Raw genomic sequence first — 21570 nt, 5'->3', positions numbered from 1 at the left:
TGCAAACCTCAATCCTGTTTCAAGCATCTGATTCAGCCCAGTAAGAAAGGTCAACTGAAAGCAGACCCTGAAGCATTTATGTGAGAGAAGGCCATCAACCTGTTACACTCAAAATTACCGAATGCTATTATCAAAAACATCTTCAGGACTACAACAACAGCAGCAGCAGCAGCTTGCAAGTAAACACTCTTGCCTGGGACAAAATTCCCCAAACTGTCCAGTATCGTTTTTTAATTATGAAACTAGAAATAGCCATAGATGTACTGCAACCTTCCCACCTATTCCATACAACCTATTTGAAAGTTAAGGAAATCAAAACTACCCCAAAAAAATAGGCTTGTGAATTATATGGTAACCTTCAGAAACAGAAATTCTGCAACATCTGATTCCCATAACACACCAGATGAAGAGTGGTTTCTTCTCATACAACCCCAAGATAATAGCTTAGATTTAATGTGCAAGGCTTCTCCAATATCACTGTATTACATTTCCTGCTCTTATCAGAGAAGTTAATAATATAGGTATCAAAAAAGTAAAGTCTCTAACACAATGGAGTTTAATTTTAAGAAGATTTGGCTCCACTCTAACTGAATCACCGCTATTTTGGTTCTCCGTGCTTCACAGCTGCATTAATGCCCTTCCAGCCTCGGATCCTTGCAGAATAAGTAAAAGGTGTTAACCAGCTCATCAGCTCCGCAGAACAGCACAGTAGTTCACAGAAAACCTTGCTTATTGTATTAACAATGCTATTGCTATTCTGGGTCAATAACAGCTCTGCCGGTTTGCTCCTGCCGCTGCCAAGTTCTCCAGGAACAACTACAACAAGATTCAAGACCAGTGATGCAAGGACTTAATCAGTGGGCACAGGCCAATCCCAACCAGCAACTGATCCCGTGGGACTTTAAGGGGGGGGGGGGGGGGGGGAAGTCAAATATCCAGATGCACTAAAGTCTCCTCAAAAAACTAAACCGATCACCACAAGTGTAGGAGGTAAAAAATAATACTCCGATTTCACTGTGCTTTCCTTGACTTGACTTTTTAATTAAAGGACATATTTTTCTGCATGGAGAGAACTGATGTGATCCTATTAAAGCCAACGGCAAAAATCCTATCAGCAAACACAGAGTCAACTACAGACCTCACTTATTTTTTTAAGAGGTACTGGAATCTTTTCCCAGTCACGCTGGGAGGTAGGTGGGATGAATAGTTCTTAAACACACACATTATGAAAGAAAATAGGCTTTCACATCAGCATCCAATTTGGAAGAGAACACATAATCAAGCTCCCAACAACAACAACTATCCTTCTCTGTTGTTGATGTTGGGGTTTTCTTTTTGTTTCGTTTTTTAAGCCTCAGCACCTGTTTCTTGCTGGAGGGTTTTAACTCAGCACCTCCAGCCATTAGGATGGGTGGCATGCAGCATTGACCCTAAAACCCACCTGGAGCACTCCTCACCACAGACCCGCCTGCTCACAGTTATCATCCCAGACTTAAGGATCTCAGCTCCCTGAAGGGTCACAAAAATCCACACGATGCTTTGTGGGCAGCGGGAAAGGAGTAAGGGATACAGACAGCAATGAAAACAGATTATTTATCACTCCTGTATCTCTCTCTACAGGTCCTTTACATGGGAAATGCCATCCTAATTAACTAGTTAATTGCACAGATATTTTTCACCAACCTTCCCGTTCTTTTTGTGCAGCCACGCGGGTCAGGCTGATGATGATAAGGGTATCAAAGAACTACCAGAGGCAGATATGAAGTTCTCACTAATCACATGCTGGAGGAAGCCAGAGACAAGCAGAAGTGCAAGGGAGCCTTTTCCTGTCAGTCTGCTATGAGTCAGCAGCACCGTCTGCGTTTGCCTCCACATGGCTTCACTCAAGATTGCATCTACCAAGGTTCACAGCTCCTTGACGCGGTGCCGTCCGAGCTCTTCTCCTCCATAGCAAGTAAAATCTGCAGATCACCAACTTGTTCAACACTAACTCCAACAACAACAAAAAACCCCGTGTTCAACACAAACTTACGCTCAAGACACACATCTCATCCTTCATTCCCCAGCACTGCTGTAACTGCAGCCCTGGAGCTCCCCAGCAAATGGCAGACCTACAAGACAGAAGCAGTTCAATCCCGAACTGACAGAGCTTCAGCTTGCACGGATATTCGCAGCAGTAAATATTAAAAAAAGGGAAGTACATTGCAGCATTCAAAGTGTGAGAAGTTGAAGTGTTCTTCCACTGAAAAAAAAGAAAGAAAACCCAGCACACAGACAATCCAGGTTTTCCAGGAAGCCTTCATGCCTTAAAGCCCTGTCTGCTCTAACTCCAGGAATATTTTCTGTAAATGCTCTCCCAAAACAATGCATTTCAACTTCAGAGTGAATACAAGTGGGGCAGTGAGCCTCAGCAATGCTTGACATACACAAGTATCATTTGGACATACACTATAGAGCTTATTAAAAAGCAGGATTATAGACCTTCTCAGTAGACCTAAATCATGTTAAGGATTTTGACCTGTCTTCAAAGCATATCAAATGGAAAACAGTCTCATGTATTTCAGAGGCTAATGACTAACCAGGTAGACTAACCACGAACTCCTGCTAATGACAAAATTCAACTCCCCTCACGCTATTCTACCTCGTATGTTTTAGGTCTATAATAATCTAATTAAGGTTGAGCCACGCCAACTTTATGATAGATGAAGGAAACCTAGATAGGTGTTAATTTTTAATTTTATAGCAGTCCTTCTCTATAGAAATTTTTAGTATAGTCTTCATATCAAGACAATTCTGTTCTATAGACAGCTTGGCCACAAAATACTGCAAATGAAATACTACAGAACAGCTTAAAAAAACCCATGAGATTAATCAGAGACTAGTTTATGAATAAGCTTTAACAAAGCCCATGTACAAAACTATGTAAGTATGTATGATATTAATTTATCTTAAAGACAAAAACCTTTCCAAAGCCAAAATGAATTCTTAACGTCTTTAAGGTAGACCAATCAAAAAGATCAAAGGCACATTTCACAGAGAGATTTTTTATATTTAAAACAACCTTAATAGACAAAGTACTGGGAATATTAATGTATTGGAACAGAGGGATTTACAGTGGCCGTCTACGACTTCATTATTACTATCCCTGTTCAAGGACTGACCAAGCAGATTAATCAGATGATTTTGTACTCTTCCATAATAAACTATGACAAACTACTCAACAGACAGACCACCGAGGCATCGGAGTCCATTTACAAGGACACTGCTCTGCATTCAAAATGGATGGGAGCACCAAAAGAACACCATCGGCTCATGAAAGCTTCTTGAACCACCTTGAGTAAAATCACTCCAGCGAACAGGATCTCGAAAGGCAAACATGGTAACTGTGAAATCACGCTGAGGAAGACACTTTCATGACGCTTCCTACTGAGAAACAGAAAGACACACTTTTATACTCAAATTGTTTTGCCAAGTCAGAACCTGATTATATTAACCTAAATGCTTCTCAGAAAACAGGCACCCAGCTTAAAATTCTAGGAAAGCTAAAATATTATGCCAGCTTGTACTTCACTAACAAATTTAATCTTAGATGACTGAAAGTTACGGTACTTCAAACTCAGTCAATATCACAGGGGCTAAAAAACTCATTATGCTAACTAAATGTAGTGCCGCTGTACTAAGTCCCCTCTAAAGCAACAAGCTGTGAGATATCCTAGTTATTTCAAAGAACTGCACTTAGAAATAGCACAGATTTTGTGGTCAAAAGGAATGACAGTTTCTTCCTCTTGCTGTGAGAGCTTGCAATGAGTTTCTAAAATAAAGTTACCTTTGCTAATAGTGACATTAAGATCTTGCAGCCCCAGTGAAATTCCAGAGAAAGCAGAAATTAATGTAACATCTGCTGCCCATGGCCAAGCATTTCTAAGCAAATTGACTTTATTAAATAATCGGTAACTTGTTTATATTTCTATAGCTTGCTTTAGAAACATTGATTGATTCAAGCAATCCTATAATTTCATTGTCCTGTAAACTTCACTGGAGATAAGTAAGGATTTATGTTCATGGATCAATAGCTCCATATTGACAGCAAAAGCCAAAGAACCCTGCCTAGACTAGTCTTGTAGTTGCAGAGAGCCATATAAATGTTTGCCTTTGTAACAATATCATGGTAAGAAATTTCTTCTGCGAAGTTCTGATTTTAAACACCATGAAAAATACCTAACCGTCTTTGATTGAAAAGCTACTCCAGACAGCAAACGCCAGGCTTGAATTCTCCAAACCATGTTTCAGTGCTGGACCACAGGTCAGAAGAACTGCGAAAAACTTCACAGAAGCACTTTGTTCTATAACTTAATTAACTAAACTGTGCTTATCAACTTCTCTTTCATCCATTAGCTCATGGGATTGACATCAAAACATATAAAGCCCAGTCCTCCTCCGCACTTTGCAAATAGGAAAATGTAGAAAGCTGGTTTTCCCCAACCAACAGAAATATTTTGAGAGCTCAATGTTCTATCTCTAGCTACTACATTGCCCACCTTACCTCTCCAGTTTGCGGTTCAGTAATTTTATTGTGGAATCCTTTCAACATGAAACAAAGAGATTTCTTTGGAGAAAGATTACCCGCAGCCTCCTTTAAAAGCGGGGCAGTGACTGCGGAGGCAATTAGCCACAGCAGCCGGCATTGCACAGAGCAGTGCGACGGCTCCTTGACCGCCAGCTGGAGAAACCCTGGCCATTGCATCCTTCAAGTTTCCCTAACTGGAGAAGGGGAGTCAAAGAACAAACAGAAAGGACAAAGGGGAGAATAGCAGCCAAGGAAAGGGAGGTCTGACCACCCTGTCTTGGGAGGACCGCCATGACTATCCGCTTTGTATTTCGCTTGTGCAAAGGATAAGCCAAAAGTTAGATGAACATGCTGCTTAGTACCTATTTCAAAAGTATCAAGTTGCTGATACAGACCATCAATAGCTTGCACGTGTGGTCTCAGGGCCAGGAGCGGGGATAGGAGCCCGCAACATAGACCAGCTCTCACCAAGGGGTGCAGGCCCACCGGGATGACCGTAGGAGGCGGGTAACAGGGTCCATCAGCACAGCAAGGGGTGAGCCAGGACCAGGGATCACCAAGGGGTCAAATCAACAACTGAAGCTCCAGAGTCAACTTCCAATGGGGCTCCTGGGCCCATGGGCAGGGTGTGTAGGGGGAGGTCTCAGGTGAGGCCAATCAGGACAATTGAGATCTATTGCTGCTCTTAGGGACCTCACAGGCTCAGTAATAAGGCCTGGAACAGGTAAAAAGATAATGACAGACACATGGGAGTAGGGTATTTGAAAGAGTAACATAACACATTTATAAATTCCCTGTCAAAATGACAAAAGGGGTAAATCGCCAAAAGTCTCAAAAAACCTTGAACCTCAGATGAGGTAAAGAAGCGTTCCTCACCTGAGGCCCACCACTGTTTTTTTAAATAGCACATGCTTCCAGAAGAAGGCCCACAGATGTGAAAGAACATCCCCATGGGTTATGGCCTTCAGGCTGACAAGAATAGTACAGTCAGGTCCCATCTGGGAACTGTGGACAGTATCAGGTCTGCCTTTATGCTTTATCTCTAATTGTCTAAAATCAGAGGGATTGGATGCAATTATCCCTCTGAGATGAATAAGATCACAAAAAGAAATGGCAAAAGAATGTGCAGCGTATTAGACAATACAAACATGCCAAAATCAGGACAGGCATTACAACTCAGGTACTGCCACCATCTAGTCTAAGCACAGAAGAGGCAGTAAGCTGGCACAAAGGAAAAAGAAAGGTCAAAAGCCACCAAGTCAGACTAATACCATTGCCACAGTAATGGTTTTCATAATTCAAGAAGCCCAGGAGCTATTAGTCTACATCCACATGTAGAAAGGCAGTATGACTGCACAGAGACTCAACCTGGCAGTTCAAAGTAATCACTGAGGACCAGTCCCAGTTCTTCAGCAATTCCTTAGTGGCATCCACAGAGCCTCTCTTTTTGGCTGCAGAAACATCCCTTCATGGGATGTGGGAAGTTCTGCTGGCGAACACCAGGTGCAGGGTTTGGTGATGCTGCTCTGACTCCTACAGACAGGCAGGGGGAGGCTGGTGCCCTGTTGCCCTCTCTTGCCTTTAAAACTGTTCCCCGTGATAAATATTTCAAAATGACAATAACTACAGTGTGAACAATCATGCCGGATGTTTTCAGATGGCAGTAGGAACACAAAATGTATGGGGCACTGGAACACACGGAGCTGTGGCAGGAAGACATATAACACCTTCACACTATGGGGCAAATGTGGGAGCAATAAAAAGTATATTGAAAAGCCTTATCTTCACACATGCCCCTATCCACAGGATATTCACTGCCTAAACTTATGCATCGCATGATGAATAACTCTTGGTAGATCATGCCCAATATTCCAAAGACCTTCTTACCCATATGAAAGGGAGTACAGATAACTAGCGTGCAAATTGCAGCCCTTTACGTGCTGAGAAGAGCACAGGTAACATACCCATGGCTTTACTCTAGTTCAGCCTTTTGTGCTCTCCCATTCATAACTTTTTTTTGCAGCCCTTTCTGCTGACCCGTTGTACACTAGTTCAGCAAATCAGAAATCCTTTCAGCTCCCTCATTCTCAGCAGATATGCTGTAACAGAGGCAGGCATAACTGGTGAGGGGGCAAAAAAAAAAAAAAAAGAAAAAGTGAAAAGGCGAACTTACACAATCACAAAAACCAGCGTTTCCAAATCTCAGCTTCTTACTGCAAGTCTTGGCTTAGTTCAGGTTTTTTCTAAAGCACTAGTTCTTCATTCGTGCAATTGTGACAAATACGATTCTACTGGGGGCAAAGACAGTAAAGCCCTCAAAACAAGGAAAAAAATGCTCCAAAGCTGTAAAACTCAAAAGAATCAGGGATAAAATACTAATTAAACTATTTTAATTGCTCAGTTAAAAAAAAATGCATGTTTTTCCTGTGGTCTCATGAATCTGAGGGTAAATTTGTGATTTCTGAATGCTTGAGGTTAGCAATAGTTGCAAAAGGCCATGAACCCAATAAGCTGACCTGTTAGCCATGGGAAGAGAGGTTAAGTGGAAGACTAAATAATGTGACATATGAGTTGAAACCGTAAAAAGAACTTAGTCTCAACAAGATTTCAACCCTGCTGACACTCATGCTAACTTGCCCTCTCAGACTGTAGATGGGATCTGAAACTAAGGTTCACAGCGCGTTCAGCCTCCTACCTCCTTCCTACCTTCTGTTGCCTCTACCAAGTGGCAGATAAGCACAACCTTAGACTTTAGTTGGGGTAGCGCAAAAATGAAATATGTATCCTTCTCAGTTTCACTGAAATACAAAAAAAAATAAAAAAGAATAATTCATGGAACAAAACTTTTAGCGATCATACTTTTTACTGGCTACTGCTCAGAGCTAAGGTTCGTGGAAAACCATGGCTCTGTGACGATCTGAGAGGACTGCTTTGTACTCGCCACAGAGCCTAACAAAGTCTTCAGACTCCAAGAGTCTTGGAAGGTGTTTTTTTTAGCAATTCTTAGAAGCTTCTTTCTACTGTGAACGCGCTGCTGCTTTCTTTACCTTCAGCCAATTAAGTCCAACAAGCTCAAGTGAGCAACTGCAATGATACATCAGCTCTAGCATGAGCACGACCAGCAGCCCTGGCAACTGTCCACTTTTAACTTCAGCTCTTCTTCCTCGCCATCCATTTTAAAGTATTCACTTTAACTCAGAACACCACTACCTGCAGTCACTTCCCCCTCGCCCGACTGCGATGGTTAAACTCACACGGCAACCCAAGTGTCGCGATGGGATCTCTGGTCCAGCACAGAGTCCTACAGCCATCAATAAAAATTTGAAGTGGGTGAATTGGAACAGATGCAGCTTAGAGAGCCAGACCTGTCAGACAGGTACCCCAATGTGTGGGGTGGCTTTCTCCTTAAGAGCCCCTGCTCTGTCTGTGGCAGTTCAGGCTAATTAGAGAAGCCAGCAACTACCCCGGTGCGTGGCAAAGGAGCTGGGACCACTTCAGACAGCCCGGGGTCACTGGGATGTTATGCTCAAGTGTGACTCCTTTACTGTATATTTGTAAGCAAAGTGACACATGAATGCAAGACGCCAGATGGAGTAAGCTGACTGGAAATGGAGAAGATGGGCTTCAGATGGGACCTATACTTATGCAAGACTAGAAGCTGAGGGCAGGAACAGCAGCGACATCGCACAGGACGAAAGCCTCACCCTACAGTCGATAAAATAATTGCTTCTTCCAGTCACCTTTGCCTTAGTTTCCCTTGGCCAAGTCCGTAAAGAAGTGAAGCATCAAATGAGGGAAGTGGGTGCCGAGAGGGGCCTTTGCAGATGCACACGTGTGTTTTAGCGGTGTAGCATGGAACAGCATTTTTGTACATCTGGTGCAGGCAGGTGCACTCTGTCCCTGTGTGATGCTCTCAGCTCTCTGGATGGAGAACACCAACTCCAAGGGTAAAATATTGTTTTTCTCTTAGTGTATGTAAGTCCAATTAACCTTATTGGAGCATTGTGGGTACACTGAGAAGATTACACTCCTTAATGTGCTGTTACAGCTGTATTGTAAATGCAACATTACATGCTTCCTATTATGGTTCAAGACCGCTACGCTCTTGAAGACTGTTATAAACCTCGGAAAATAGGAGTTTATAATGGAAACACTGAAACACTCAACTCTAAAAGCCCCAGCAGAGAGGAAATATAGCTATAAATTCAGCTTCTGTTTTCCAGCATATACATTGACAAGGTATGAATAATATGTATTTCTACACTTAGAAGAGACAGATGTACACATTGCTCAGGGTAACCTTTGCTGTAAAAGTGGAGGATGGAAAGAGCTCAAAGTGGAAAGAGCAACCTTTTGTCTTGTCTTTCACAGAGTTACTGCAATTGCAATAATGACATAAAAACAGCAACTGAAATTTAGTAGCCTGTGCACCGGGGTCGGATTCTGAATGCACTTTTTTTAAAACGGTGGGTTATGTTTCTACAGTCAGCAAGAAGAAGATACGACCCACCCTCCCAAACCCCTTCAGCCTCCTGTTTTGGTTTTTTTTTAAAAAAAATTGACTATTTGGATACTGTTCAAATGGCATTACAAATCAACTTGCTATCCATTGCAAAAATGAATATTCTCTGTATATTCTCTTCTATATAGAATCTGGTCCCTAGCTTCTTAACACCAGCAAGGACCAAAATTCGGACTAGCAATTATTGGACTTGCTAACGTAAAAAGACCCCGATCTGTTTGGCAAGAGAAAGACGGGCAGGCAACTGTACTGTCATTGGGGCTGTGGCATTTGGGAATATCTTCAGATATTAATAGCAACGGCAGAGGTGGGTCAATATAATCCCATTAGCCACATCACGCTGTTTGACTTGTGATATGTACGAGGAAAGGAAAACAAACCCCATGCAATTGCTTTTTGGGAGGTACGCTGACGTTGGGTAAACAGGAAAATCCATGCTAGTTTTTGACACTGCAGCCTGACTGGCAGATAGGGGAAGGTGGAGGAGGAAGGTCCATGCGTTTTTGCTGGCACAGCCCTCGCCGCCAGCAGGGAGAGGCACATGCCGCTGCCGCTGCCCACACACAGGGCTCGGTGCAACAGGAGGTCCCACCACCATCATCCTCCTTCTCAGGAACCTGCCCCGGGGTTGCAGTGGCAGCCCCAGCCGTGTCCCTGCTCTGGAGATGGAGCTGCCAGCCCTGCGGTGGCTCCCATCGCCTGGGTTAAACTGGGCTATGTGGTGTCATTGTACAGGGAAATACCCGGAGCTCAGCAAGGCTGCACGCAGATACGGTCCCCCATTTTTGATATTAGTGCTGCTCATATTTGGGAAAGTTTCTTCAATGTGTAGGGAATGTTTACAGATTCGGTGCCACTGCCCCCCTAAATTATTTTTCTATTATTACCTGCACATTAGCAGCATCTCTAACACTGTAAACAGGGCAAGCATCAGTTATGCCCAAAGTCTATGAGGTGTATGAAAAACTTCTTGTGAAAAGGAGCCCACGAGCCCTCCCCATTACAGCAGCTGGGGTTTTTTTAAGGTAATGGATTAGTTGACAGAAAGTTTAGCACTTCTTACCAACACCTCTAACGTTAGCTATAGCATCCTCATTTTAGATGTATTTTCCCTCCTTGTGGGTAACCGTTCGAGGGCACCGTGTTTAGCATTTCTGCGTGTTTGGATCGTGAAGGACACCTCCTCGTTAGCTTTCCGCCTTTCCGCCTTTCCATACGACAGCAGCCCTGCTGCCCACGGTGCACAAAGCCAACACGCCCAAAAGCTGTTACCCCCACGTTGACCCAGAGGCAGCAAGTCTGCCAGCAGGAAGGGAATTGCCTCACTGTCCAGACCTGTTCAGCATTTGGCAGCCTCTGGGGAGATTAACGGCAAAGCTACTTTATTACCATTAAAAGGGCAATGCAATTCCCAGCAGAACTGAGAAATGTCTTTCCCAGCTTCTGTTGGGTGAGACCTTTAATAGGACTAACTCCTGTCTTTGCTTCCACTTTTTTTTTTCATTTAAACAGGGTCTTGCATCGGTAGCTTTAGCTGAAAACCTTCTACTCAGCTCCTGCGGTCTTCAGCGTGCCCGCTGCTTGCTGTCCCACCCCAGAACCAGTAGCTGAGAACCACCCTCAACTCGCCATAAGTAGTGCATACGGCAAATCTGCAGTCTTCAGCACGATTAGTGAACTATTTGTAGGAAAGGAGCATCAGGGTATAACTGTGTCATCGAATCCAGTCCCCATGCCTCGGGGATCACCGTCTGATGTACATTCAGCCCTGGAAGGCCAGCAGAGCATCCTCGTGCAAAGTATTTCCCAAAACTCTCTGGCAAATTTACGCTCAGGCGTAAGGACGAACAGCAAGGCTGGAACAGTTTCCCAGGCACCCACTTGTCAGAGGATCACAGCCGAAATGTTCCAGAGAGCGTTTTACCTGACCCACGAAGCACACAAAGCTGTTTCTCCTCCCCGCGCTACCCTGACCGCTTGCGCTGTTTTATGAAGCAGCAGGATGAAACTGAAGCGTTTCCAAGGATTTTCACTGTAGCGATCTGCACAGCCTGAGACTTTCAGTCGCCTCCAGCTCAGCAAACAGCAGAAACGCGGCGACAAGGAAAAGAACGCAGGCAGGGGCTGCTGCAGCCACTTACACAGAATTTGTATGTGGTTATTTCTCTCTACTAAGAGCTAGAAAGTCAACTTAACAGGAAAAAAAGAAATTTAAAAGAGGTTAAAAAGCAAGCTTAAATTCAGCAAGAAGCTGAATGTTATAAGACCCTTACTCACTGGAGAAAGATTTCCGGTCCCTATGGGGAGCGGGATTCCCTCCCCCACCTTCTTCTAAGATGGAATGATTGTTTATTCCCGCTGACCTGTACATGAAGGAGCCAACGGGCACGCTTCTAACCCCAGCTGCGAGGGAGAGCCGCAGCCCTACACGGCCGGTCCCACGTGCTAATGCTGCAGAGGTTCCCAAAGCCAAGCCAAAGCCCGACGACTTTGCCCAACGATGCGACAGGGCAAAACCTCCCAGCCCAAAAGGACGGGAGCGAGGAGGACCAGGGGTGGGGTGGGGTGAGGGGGGCAATAGGGTTTACAGCCCCCTCCCCGCCGACCCCGCAGCAGATGCGGGGAGATCCTTACCTCTCAGTTTCTCCCCTGCCTCCTCCACCGGTTCCTGGTCGGGCTGCCAGCACTGCAGCCGCCCGAGGGGAGCGGTGGGGAGCCGAGTCATCGCTGCCTCCCACAAAACCAAACAGGTGCTTGGAGAGCCGCCCTTGGGAAGGGCCCGCCGGCACTACAACTCCCAGAAGGCCCCGCGCCTCCCTGCCCTTCCCCTCCCCGGCTGCCCCTCGCCACGCACGCCGGGGGTTGTAGTTCCTCCGGGGCAGGACACCCCCGCCGCTCCCGCTGACAGGCCCGTACTGGGAAGAGAGGCTTTGCATGGCCGCAGAGGAAGCAAACACTCTGAAACCCAGTAATTATTTTTTTAAAAAGCTATATATACATATGTATTTATAAAAAAAGCAAAACTCAGCAAACAGTAGGAGAAAACGGGAAGTGCTTGCAGTGCTCTTTCTGATTCTGCTGGGGGTTTGGTTTGCTGGGAAGGAATGGGGGGGGGGAAAAAGCTGGGGAAAAAAAAAAAGGCTCATAAACAAGTATTGCGAAATAACTTTGCAAAATCAGATGGGAAAAAATTAAATGTTCCCATACACTAATTAGTTAATGACTGGCCTCAAGCCTACGAACGTGCCCATACTTAACTGTATCGTCCACTGAAGTGAATGCAATTGAATCTCATACTCCAGTTGTTCCAGAAACTCAAGGCCTCTAGAAATTATAAGCATGGCTTAGTAATGGTGAGATTTTAGAAGTAATTAAGGGCTTATCCACAGTGGGAGTTGCTGCAGACTAGCTTCACTTGCATAACTCCCCTCCCCTGTGCTGGACATGTATTTCACACCAGAACTGCTTTTATTCTGAATTAGTTTGCACCATTCGGGCTTTCACTTCACAAACTACCTTCACCTGAATTGACGGACTTGTGCAAGGTGAGCCTAAACTGCACGTTCTGGCTTTACCTTGTGGTTTTAGCCTTTATTTCGGCATCTCTTCCCAAAAGCTAGGCATTTCTTTTGAAAACTAGAGGTGAAGTTTCTCACACAATCGCTGCTGTCCTGAATTTGGGAGATCAATAGGAACACTAAATGCCATGAGACCCACAAAAAAACCTTTGGGAGCATGGGCCGATTTGCCTAAAGGGGAATGTTTGTTTATCTTAACACCGAGAGGAAGGCTGTGCAGAGGAGGGAAAGCTCTCCTTTCAGAATAAAATCTCCTCCTAGTAATCAGTCCTTGTGGGTAGCAATTTTTAATGATACTTCATGGAGAACATAAAATTCATCGTCTGTCCAGAGTATAGTCAAAGCTTGAAAGTTTTGCCCAAATTTTATTAACTGCATATGCATCAAAAATGTGAACAATGTTAATGTACAACAAGGCAGAGGAGTTCTTCCGAGATCAGTAGGTATTAAGCCCACGGATATACAAACAGCTCCCCTTTACCTGAGGTGAACAGGAGAGGAAGGAAAGGTCCTAGATAATGGAAAATAATAATACATGAGTGATGCAGCAGGTTCTAGTGCACAGACAGGTGGTACCCATGAAGACTTCCTAGCTTCTGCACAGCACCACACCACAGCCAGCTCCGTGCAGCCGTACGTTCCCAATTGAAGAAGACTTCCCAGAGCTTGGGACTTGGTGCGGAGGCAGACACAGAGTCCTGCCAGAACTGTGGAGGACCCACGCTGCTCCTTGCAGGACCATTGGGCGGCGGCAGGACTCCTCCGCTCCATTCAAACCATCCAGCTGCTTCTGGACGACTCTGCCTGGCCCAGGGAAGGGTTTTGCCGCTTTGGAAGGCGCTACAGCTCGTCTTGTACTTCTAGAACAAGCTGGCAGCACATGAATAGCATACTTAAGCCATAACCCGGATAAGCCTTCCAGGATAATTGAGATTCTACAGTATATGACTTTTAAAAGTAAGTTTTCATAGGCTTGCTAGAAAAATGTGAGTTTTGACCTAGCACTTTTCATTCCAAGATTTCTGAATAATCTTTTTTAATGCAGGTTTAGAAAAGAAAAAAAAAAAAAGAAAGAGTATGTTCTTTTGACTTCAGTTCAAGTTCAATTGATAGAAGATCTATTAATCACCAGCATGCAATTTACATCAAGAATGCCTGTATTAGAGCAGAGACATAGAAGAGCTGGAATGGATTGCTTCCCAAGATCTTGTGGCATTAAGAGTGGAGCGATGTTTGTTTTCTTTTTTTGTTCTGAACTCCATAGCATTTGGTTGACTCGGGCAGTATGTCTTATTAAAAATGAGCCATAAGAGAACTGTGAACACACAGAATTATCACTTATTCCAACAGGTATTTTTTTAGTTCCTGACTCTGCAAAGACTTGCATAACTAAATACACCATGAATAAGTCCATTGAAATTGCTAAGGTCTCTCTAGTGTTTTCATCTTCCTATTTCCCAGAACAATAATGGTCTCAGTCATCTATTATTTGCAAGAATTCACAGATAAAATCAGAATAAAGAGGAAGCGTGGATAATATAGTACCAGACCCTCCTATTGTTTTGTTGGAGTAGGGAAATCCACTGGAGAGTAAACTTTCTGTAAATATTGGTCTGACACTGGCTTCCCTTCTTCCCTCTGCGAGGGAACGGCTGATGTGGGGAACCTCAGCCCACCCCATTCACCTGACCGCCTCCAACGCAGAGCTGAAAGAGATGCCATATGCAAGGACCACAGGAGGATAAACACGATCCTTTTCCCATATGGAAAAGAGAAGCAAAATCCAGGTGCAGATGATTTCCCAATAGCACAAGGCAGGACAGGAGGAAAAACCATTTAATGCCAGCAGTGCCAGAGCTAAAAAATCCCACTGCCTTGCACAGGGGAGCTTTCTTAAACCAGCCTGCGTCTCCTTGCACAGGGAAGAGTGAGTCAAGTTTGCAATGCCATTCAGCCTCGTACATGGTAAAAGCTTTCCGTGTTGCTTCCATATTTTGAAAAGACCAGAGCTACCCTCAGCACGTTCTCTTAAACACCCAGTAGGCATGGGAAAAAAATGTGGGTAAAGCCAAAACAATAACCTTGCAAAGTGCTGAGCAGCAAACCAGCGAGCCGAAGTGCCCCTGCTTCCCCTGAATACCTTCCACAGCTGCACCCTGGTTTCCTGGGCACTTGCTGAGACAGGAGCTGATCCACGGGGGTTTGGCTGGCCACAAGTGAGCAGCGAAATCAGGTTCCCAGCCAGCAGATAAGATGGCAAATAGGCAGCATGCACGATACCTAATTTGCTCCTTTGTAACCTCGATATGTTAGAAGCAAAAGTAGAGGGAAGCTCATGGGAGGGCAGTTCCTCATCCTGTGACCCAAAAGAAAGGGTTGTTCTCCCTCCTTGTTCCTGGGGAGGCCTCTGCTCTTCCCACCCTTGGCCCTTGCGGCAGATGAACTGAGGCCATGGAGGGAATCTGGGCTGGGGAAGCCACAGGAGGAGCTGGATCCCGGTGGGCAAATGTTGGGAGGCTCCGTATTGTTCCTGCCAGCAGATGGAGCAGGGATGGCATGGGAAGAGCCAGCTGCAGGAGCAGGAGGTCCTCCTGCCTCCATCCACACCTGCCCCTCTCCCAGGAGGAACTTCTCCTGCCCTGCCCTGGAGGCATCTCACCTTTCTTGCAGGAGGTCTTTCTCCTTCTCTCCTCTGGCTGGAGGATTTATCACAAAGCTCTCTAGAGATGAAGGTAAACCTTTTCCAGGGCTGCCTCCTTGTGCTGGTGCCTGCAGAAAGCTGAACGCATCAAGGAGGGTTGATGAGTATGTAAGAAGTTATCCCTGCTTCTCTGATGGTGCACGCGTATCCATGCTCACATGTCCACAGACACACATCCACCCTTTTGCTGTTTGGCTGTGCACTACCTTTAGCTGGAGACCTCCCACATACCTGTGCTCACCTTCCATTTCTCCTAAACTGGTTTGGTGTGTAGTGTCTGTAGTGGCCAAGTGGGTTATTTTCCACTCTTACTTCTGTTTCTGAGTTTAAGCCAGGATCAACATGAAAGATGGGTACGTTCACGTCAGACAGCAAATTAAACCTACTGAGCTAAGAATGACCAGATTCCCAAGGTGAAAAATCTGAGATAGGGGTGGAAATGGAGACAAAGTACTCTTTTCTACCTTAGCCCTGGACACAGGAATGAATGGAAAAATAACATGAAGCCTTCTCCCTCCTGCCCTTTTACCTTTGGGCCCCTCTCCAAGACTGATTCCCCCCGAACACCCATTTCTTCATCCCTTTCACTTGCTTTTTTGGTGAGACTGTGAGACACGGGTCCTTCTGCAGCTCCCACCCATCCTATAGGTTTCAGGCTTTGAAAGTCAGAGATAATAGTTTTCCCCTGATAAGCACGCATCACTGTTGTTCGCATCACATGACCACTGCAGATGTGGATAACACAGTGGGTGAAGGCGAGTACTGACCACCGCGTTTTCACCTCCCAATCTGAAGAGGGACATGTCAGACCCCATCAAGCCGTGTTGTCTCAGGGGGTCAGTTCTGCAAAAGTAACTCCTCCGCAGGTAGCAGCCTCCTCATGGTGAAGCTGCTCGTGAAATCAGGGGGTCCACGGCACGAGGAGGGACAGCAAGCTCTGACTCCTCCTCAGCGGGCAGCACTCAGTGGGCACTAAACCAGCGGATAATACAGGCACGGTCCTGCTAATGCGGGCATGGGTCAATGCTAAAGTCGGACAGGTTATGCTATGAGTAATGTGAACTGCTGTGCAGGATGCAACATACTGTACAGAATAAATACCATCTCGTTTGCAGAGGGAGACATTTGCGGGTAACTCCCATATTTATGCCGCATTCTTCCCTGTTTTCCCTTTTGGTTTTCGTTATTCTGCTTTTTGGAATCGGTTTGTTCTTCTTCCTCAAGGGAGTGGGAATATTTCCTTTTTCCTTACTTTTAAAGAGCAGCTCTTTTGTTTATGTCGTACACATGATCTTTACCATCATTAATTAAGACATCACCTGGTGTTATGCCCACAGGGGCAAATACAAGCTTTGTAAATGGAAAAGTGCATCAGTATCTCATTTGCTTAATAATAGTCTACACATTCGAAGCCAAACGGTAGTTGTGTAGCCCCGGTATGTTCCAAAACTGCCATACTGGTGTCATTTATTTTAGCCCATTGCAGAAAAAATAGAGATGATTGATTGAAAATCTTAAAGCTCATACCTGACAAAAAGAAATCAGCACGATTTGTATTCTGTCTTATACCTTTTTAGGGGCAAAAAGGGATCCTGCTGCACAAATGCCTTTGACATAGATGTTTGAGTGATCTGCTACATAGACAGTAAGGAATAGCACTTTATAAGTTTTTTATGGGGTATTAAAAATCCAAAGTGGCCAAGTTTTCTAATGGAGAAAAGTAAATTATTTCAGGGTTTGAGCACAGGTACCATCTGCATCAAAGCGACCCCAGACTAATGGACTCTGAGTGTGTGTGCACACACTTGTGTGTGTGTGTGTGTGTGTGTGCGCGCATGTGTGTGTTTCAGAGGGACATTCTTTGTTTCAGTGCCATTATAATTCCTTTAAATATTTATTACGGGAATGTAAATTCTGCTGAAAACTGAGGTCTTTGCTTTGGAAAGACCAGACCATCACCTACCATGGGTGTCGTCACTCAGTGGAATATCCAAGTCCCTTTTGGAGAAACAAAAGGATTTGGTTATATAAACAAGTCACTGCGTTGAATTATAAAAAGGGGGTGGGGAGGAGAGAGAACAAAAACCTGCTGACTGCTGGTTGAACTACTCCTTGGCTACGTGTGAACTGAAGTTCTGCAGATCTAGCAAAAAGCAGGAGCAATATTAAAATGAATTGGTTACAAATAGTGGAAATAGTCCAGCAAGCAAATTTAGAATATGCAGCCCTAAGGATGGCTTTGTTTTCAGATTGGTTTGTCTTTATTTTGAATGTAAAACATTAATAAGCTTCTTAAGGAGATTGGGGATGGGAGAAAACATTGGCTGATCACCTTAAAGCCCAGGAAAATAAAAAAAGTTCTCAAGTTGCTGGATGAAATAACAAACTAGAATGGGTTTATACTTCTTACATTGCTATGAAAGCTTTCCTTCTTGATCATTTCCAGACACCAGAAGGTTATTAAAAATCCACAAAGGGAAAAGAAATTCTACATTTATATGAGCTTTAAAACTTATTTCAGGACCTCAGCTTGTTACCAGTGTAACGCAGCGTAAACCTGTATGAAATACATGAAAAGTATTGCTCACCAAAAAGAGGGACCAAGGACCAGTCTAGCACTACCATCACTTGGGAAGGAATTTGTCACATAATCTTTGGGGTTACGCTTTATTGTGGAGAGTCAAAACTGGAGTAGGCTAGTGCGGATAGTACCAGTGCTTAGGCTCAGGTATTTGTATCACTTTAAACCCCACTGTCATTTCAAGGATATAAATAGGCTTGGAAAAATCAGATTATTGAAAGGATTAAATTTGGATCAGTGTCAGTAATAATCTATTCCTTTGTGGTGACACCAACTGAAAGAGGGAGAGTTTGGGGGAGGGGAGTAATTCTGCTGGGCAGTTCTGCCTGTGGGTTGTGTGGGGATGGGGAACACAAAGGAGGGGAAGGAGGGTTGAACAGCACAGCCCCCACGTGCCTGGTAGGCAGGGCAAGCATAAGGACAAGAAAATCCTCAGAAATAGCACTGGCTGAAGACCCTGTCTCACTGAAGTCTAGTTACAGTGATGGAGTGTCAAAATATGCTGGTCATTCTAGTTTATTAAACTCATAAAGTCTGTGCCTGTGCTCCTCTACTTCCAGCCCCACCACCCAGCGTGCTCAAAGAGCCACAAAATCATGGAGGGGATTTTTTATTTCTTTTTTTTTTTTTTTTTTTTTAAATCACATTGCCTGAATCTTCTCCCTACAGGGTCACTCCCTTTATCTCCTAACCGGGCTGGAAAAAAGGCAGCACGTACCTGGCCGCCGTGTCTCCAGGGAGCATCCCAGGCTGAGGAACATAGTGTGATCTCCAAGCGCCAGCCCCTCCATCTCCAGCTCAGCTCATTGCACTGCAGTTCCCCTGGCCAGCCCTCACTCAGCTGGTCTGCGACTGAAATCCGTGCAGGTGTTGCCCACGTAAGAGCTAAGCGAGAAGCAGCTGGTCTAGGCTCTTTATCATTGCCCAAAATATGTTTCTACAAGTAAGATCAAATTTGTTCGGCTCTTTTGGATACAGAATGATTTTGATAGCGGTGACTTTAATTTGGTGATAAATGGCCTGCTCAATTTTCTTTCATCCAGAAACATAAGAGAGTAGAGTACAGAAGGTACCTTGTGATGTTGAGCAAAGAAAGCATATTTAGACTTGTTTTCCATCTAGCCTTTTGGAAGAAAGTTAAAGGCTGGGCTCTCAGTTCAGGAGTTCTGTAAGTGAGATCCTGCTTCCCTGACAAGCCATTTTCTACTTACCTCCTTGCCCCACTTTCACCCCCCACCAGCTTTGCTGTTTAACAGGGTAGGACGTCCCTTAGGAAGGGACTAGGAATGATCTTCTGTATCTGAGTCCAAGGGAGATTTGTCACTGGCAGCTATTAGCTTTTGGGGTTATTATTTTCCTTAAGAAGAAGAATGAAGAGACGGCAATGTGCACTCGCAGCCCAGAAGGCCAACTGTATCCTGGGCTGCATCAAAAAAACCGTGGCCAGCAGGTCGAGAGAGGGGATTCTCCTCCTCTACTCTGCTCTGGTGAGACCCCACCTGGAGTACTGTGTCCAGCTCTGGAGCCCTCAGCACAGGAAAGACATGGAGCTGTTGGAGCAAGTCCAGAGGAGGGCCACAAAAATGATCAGAGGAACACCCATCCTGTGAGGACAGGCTGAGAGAGCTGGGGTCGTTCATCCTGGAGAAGAGAAGGCTCCGGGGAGACCTTATTGCAGCCTTTCAGTGCTTAAAGGAGGCTTATAAGAAAGACGGGACAAACTTTTTAGTAGGGCCTGTAGCGACAGGACAAGGCGTACTAGTTTTAAAGTAAAGGAGAGTAAATTTAGATTAGATATAAATAGAAATTTTTTACGATAAAGGTGCTGAAACACGGGAACAGGTTGCCCAGGGGGGTGGTAGATGCCCCATCCCTGGAAACATTCAAGGTTAGGTTGGACGGGGCTCTGAAGCAGCCTGATCTAGTTGAAGGTGTCCCTGCTCGTTACAGAGGGGTTGGACTAGATGGCCTTTAAGGTCCCTTCCAACCCAAACCATTCTATGGGGAAGAAGGGTATCTCACTAGGTAGGGGTCCTTTATCCTTCTGCTGGCCGGCTGAGCCAACGGTGCTGGGAGACTGGTGGTAGTGCAGCTCAGGGCTTTGAGCACATTTCAATAAATACACCTGATTGATTACAAGCAAGGTAGTGGTGAGAAGAAAGGAATGCATTTTTTCTTAGAATAAATAACACTTCTAATAAATACCTCACTATGCTGCCCAGTGACTGGAGCAAAGATAACAGGGTAAGCAATGCTCAGCACTGTCCTCAGGTGCTTTCCCAGAAGCTTACTTTCACTCTGTACTAAATGAATTTTATTTTTTTTTTTACTGTTGAAGGAACAAAGGTTGATATTTGGATTTATGCATTTATAATTCTGCCTCTTCGGTGGCTTCCTCACAAAAGCTCACGGTTCCTTTCACATTTCCCATTTGATATTTATTTTCCTAAATATGTATTTAAATTTCTCTCCCTATTTCTTTAGACGCAAAATGCAAACCTCTGTATAAAAAAAAATAAATAAATAAATCGCAGGCGCGTTTCTTTTCCTTCTGTCTTTCAGTCCTGCTTCTGCTATCCGTTTTTACTTCTGCTCAGTTAATTAGTCGTTTATAATTATTTCCCTCTTTATTTACGCGGGCATGTGTTTTCCCTGGGAAGCTGCTGCCTGGTCCTTTGGAGTCAGTGTAACCTGACTCCGGCCCGGCTTGTCCTCTGCAAACCTCCTGGCGTCATGGAGCAGCCCTCGGCGATCAAGGGGCAGGATCGACGGCTTGCTTGGCCCTGGGTGCTGGGCACCCACTCGCTGTCCTCCTGGTGCACCACGGCACCTGGCGATGCACCTTCATCCTGACAGAGCCGACCCTCAGATGGGTTACGAGGCCAGAAACCTGCGCGGGGGGAAATCAGGAGAGGCATGAGTGACTCGCAGGGGTGAGGAAGGTGAGGGCATCCTGGTGTCGCAGGCGCCGTCCCTCCACCTCCCACCGCCGCCGCTTTTCTGCTGGGGAAGCCAAGCTGGCAGCAATGGCACTACCTGCTTCAAAGGGCTCCTGGCCAAGCACGTCGCTGCTATTTGTGTAATGGGCTGAAAGTCTTGAGTGAGCGGTGATACATAAAGGAAAAGCCTTAGTGTAATTACTGATCCTTACAACTTTTCATTCCAGAAAATTTGAGGGTAAGGAAATAGCTGTAAGGGTAAGCAGGAGATAAATCTCAGTTTGTGGCACCTTCCTTATTTATGCATTTCCATCGTGTCCCGGGGTTGCTGTCCCACATGCAGCACTTAGCAAAGGTGCACTCTCTTTCTTCTGCATTTTGAAGTCATTTCCAGCTTTCTCCTTGGACAGGAGTTAGAACTGATCAAAAAGCAGGGGAAAAAAAATGTTCACAGATACTTCATTTCAATTTCCTTCCTAGCTTTTTTTTTTTAATTCAGATGTTTTCAAAACTTGTTTTGAACACTTCTTTCTTGAAGTTGTGAGCACATTTCCCTCTACCCTCCCATAATCAGGTAATAATAGAAACAACATATGTCCTTAAAGAAGTTTATGCCTGCCCCACTAAGAAACTGGCTGCTACAGTGACCTGCATTTTTTTCATCTCATCTCTACTTTCTTGT

The 21570-nt window shown here is 44.9% G+C and overlaps 1 protein-coding gene across 1 annotated transcript in view; it reads right to left on the bottom strand.

Moving 5' to 3' along the window:
• The window catches only part of TBXAS1 (thromboxane A synthase 1), a 247037-nt gene extending 235183 nt beyond the window's left edge, over window positions 1–11854 (bottom strand). Inside the window, exon 1 of the mRNA XM_063320468.1 lies at window positions 11724–11854. The gene's annotated coding sequence lies outside the window, so the exon portion shown is untranslated. The remainder of the gene's footprint in view (window positions 1–11723) is intronic.
• Between the last annotated feature and the right edge of the window lie 9716 nt (window positions 11855–21570).

The sequence above is a fragment of the Chroicocephalus ridibundus genome, chromosome 1, assembly GCF_963924245.1.
Source record: "Chroicocephalus ridibundus chromosome 1, bChrRid1.1, whole genome shotgun sequence".
Taxonomy (NCBI): domain Eukaryota; kingdom Metazoa; phylum Chordata; class Aves; order Charadriiformes; family Laridae; genus Chroicocephalus; species Chroicocephalus ridibundus.
The sequence above is the reverse complement of the archived record's forward strand: the minus strand, read 5'-3'. Positions and strand labels throughout refer to the sequence as shown.